The following is a 2,484-nucleotide window of genomic DNA, read 5'->3' on the forward strand; positions in this document are numbered from 1 at the left end:
CCAGGAGGCGGTCAGACATCGCCTGCTGACGGGAACTAGAGAATAACATCATTTGTTTTTCTTTGCTTTTGCGCGCGACCTTTGCTTTCACTTTATTAAGCTGTCCTTATCTTGACCCGTGAGCCTTTTGTTATGTTTTTCTCTCCCCTGTCCAGCTGAGGAGGGGGAGCGATAGAGCGGCTTTGGTGGGCACCTGGCACCCAGCCAGGGTCAACCTACCGCAGTTTCTTTCTCTCGCTCCCCATCGCTGTATTTTCGTTCTCTGTATCTGCTGCCGCAGTAACGACTGCCAAGTTGTCCCAGGGGAAGGGTGAGCGTACGGGCACCAAGCCCCGGAGCAGACTCACTCCCAGGACTTACACGCATTAACGAATAAATATTTGCTCACCACCCACCGACCGGTGCCTGTAGGAGTCAATTATATGGACCTTAGTGACTGGGTCTGAAAGTAGGGTACACGAGAGCATTCCAGATGCCTTTAGAAGGCCTTGAACAGGGTAAACAAGGAGACAAAAACAGAAAGTTACCAATTAGAAGAACACAGGTGCACATTCCACGATAAAGGGAACTTGGCACAAACAACCTCAATTAGGCAGTTTATCTTGACCAATTAGATTGAGACAAGTTTCACGTTTTGATTGATATAACCAATTATGCCTTATGTTTATGTGCGTGTACAGAGTAGTATAACCAATTATGCCTTATGTTTATGCGCGTGTACAGAGTAGTATAACCAATTATGTTTTATGTTTATGCGCGTGGACACTGTATGCTTGCACGCAGCAACCAATCAGAGCTTTTGAGGAACTTAGAGAATTGTATAAGAATGATCTGCTATGCTCAATAAACCGGCGACTTTGATCATCACATTGGTGTGCTGTTGTCCGTCCGCACATGGAATTTCTCTACAGGTGCCCAGCCAATCCCTGAGCTGCAGCATCCCCTGGCCAGCTTCCCTCGTTTATATACTGGGCAGGACATCATATGCTATGGAATACCCTTTTGGCTCATTTGGGTCAGCTGTCCCAGCTGTGTGGACTCCTAGCCTCCACTGGCAGGGCAGTATGAGAAGCTGAAACATCCTTGACTTAGTATAAACACTGCCTCGTGACAACTAAAACATCACTGTTTTGTCAACATTATTGTCATGCTAAATACAACCTACAGCACTATACCAGCTATACCCCGGGGTGCTGTGCGTGGGGAAGGACTCTGGGACTGAAGCGAAGGAGAACTTCTGGAGGGCTGCTGGCAAGCGTGGGTGTCAGGCAGCTCTCCGGGCAATCCCGATTCCTTCGGGGGCTGCCATTTCCCCTTTGCGCTCTGCCTCCCTAAGGAAAAGACTTCCCCAGGGGGTGAACAAAGGTGGCTTCTTCTGGGGAAAGACCCGTAGTCGAGGGGTAAACTTGTAAAACAAGCCTGGGGCCAGGGCGTGCCGAGGGGCGAGCTGTCCTGCAGGCAGCGGGACAGGCCAGGGATGACGCTGTCTGCTCAGCACGCGACACAGCTGACGGACACTGTGGGTTTGGGCTTGTTGTTCCAGCTTTATTAAAATACAGCTGCTTTCCCGAGGAAAGCTGCACCTCTGCCTGGCTCAGCAGCACCCGCAGCACAATGCTCGCAGGCTGCGTCCCTGTGTCCGCTGCACCCTTGGAGAGTTCAGGATGAGGGCGGTCTGAAGTGCCAGGGAACAGATGGCGGGTTCGCTGTCTTCTTGCATGGGCTGAAGAGCTGCAACCGAAAGAAACAGAGCCGAGATGACCCACCGTGTCTGCAGAGACGCCCGGGCGTCCCCTCCAGACCACGCTCCCTACTCACCCCTGCAGATCTCAGCCAGCTTCTCCCTGCTTTGGTCCCTCAGGGGCCGCGCAGCAAGCCCTAGGCACAGAGCGTCGTCAGACCTCCCGCTCCCCAGCATGCTCCCAGCAGCACAGCCCCAGCCCTGCCGCCTGGGCTTGCACGCCCTCCTCCCCCTCGCCAGGGCTGAGCCCAGGGAAGACCAGTAGCCGAGGGGGGGTGGGACTGCGCAAGGCGGCCACCAAGCCCACCTGCGTGGGCAGGGGTGGGAGAAGGAGGCCAAGGCCCCGCGCGGGGCAGCTGGGGCTCTGCCAAAAGAGGGACCCCGGGGGCTGTGGCTCACCGATGAACCTCACGGCCACCTCTCGCAAGGTGGCCTGAGCGTCCCCCAGGTATGGCAGGCTCTGGCTCAAGTATTCTTCCGCCCTGCTCCTGTCCTGCACCAGCTGGAGAGAGAGAGCGAGAGGGCACAAGGGTACCGGCATGTCACAGAGCCTCCCCAGTTGGCCGGAGCAGTCCCTCCTCCCGGCAGCCCTCGTTCCCCGTCCCCCCCCGGCCATTCCCGTCTCCCAGCCAGGAGCTCTGCAGGAGTGAGTTTGAGAGAGCGCCACAGGCAGAGGGGTCCAAGGGGTGCTGAGACCCCCTCCGTCCCACTGCAAGGCGCAGACGGGCCAGGGTCCCCAGGCC

At 56.3% G+C, this 2,484-nt stretch overlaps 1 long non-coding RNA gene across 1 annotated transcript; it reads right to left on the reverse strand.

Annotated features, from left to right (window-relative positions):
• Positions 1-1,675: 1,675 nt before the first annotated feature.
• Positions 1,676-2,240, reverse strand: LOC128138165 (uncharacterized). The gene is made up of 3 exons (XR_008233972.1): positions 2,141-2,240; positions 1,819-1,878; positions 1,676-1,731 (listed from the first exon to the last, which is right to left on the reverse strand). It is a non-coding gene; the product is annotated as an uncharacterized LOC128138165 (long non-coding RNA).
• Between the last annotated feature and the right edge of the window lie 244 nt (positions 2,241-2,484).

Source organism: Harpia harpyja (genome assembly GCF_026419915.1).
Source record: "Harpia harpyja isolate bHarHar1 chromosome W unlocalized genomic scaffold, bHarHar1 primary haplotype SUPER_W_unloc_3, whole genome shotgun sequence".
In the NCBI taxonomy this organism is placed as follows: domain Eukaryota; kingdom Metazoa; phylum Chordata; class Aves; order Accipitriformes; family Accipitridae; genus Harpia; species Harpia harpyja.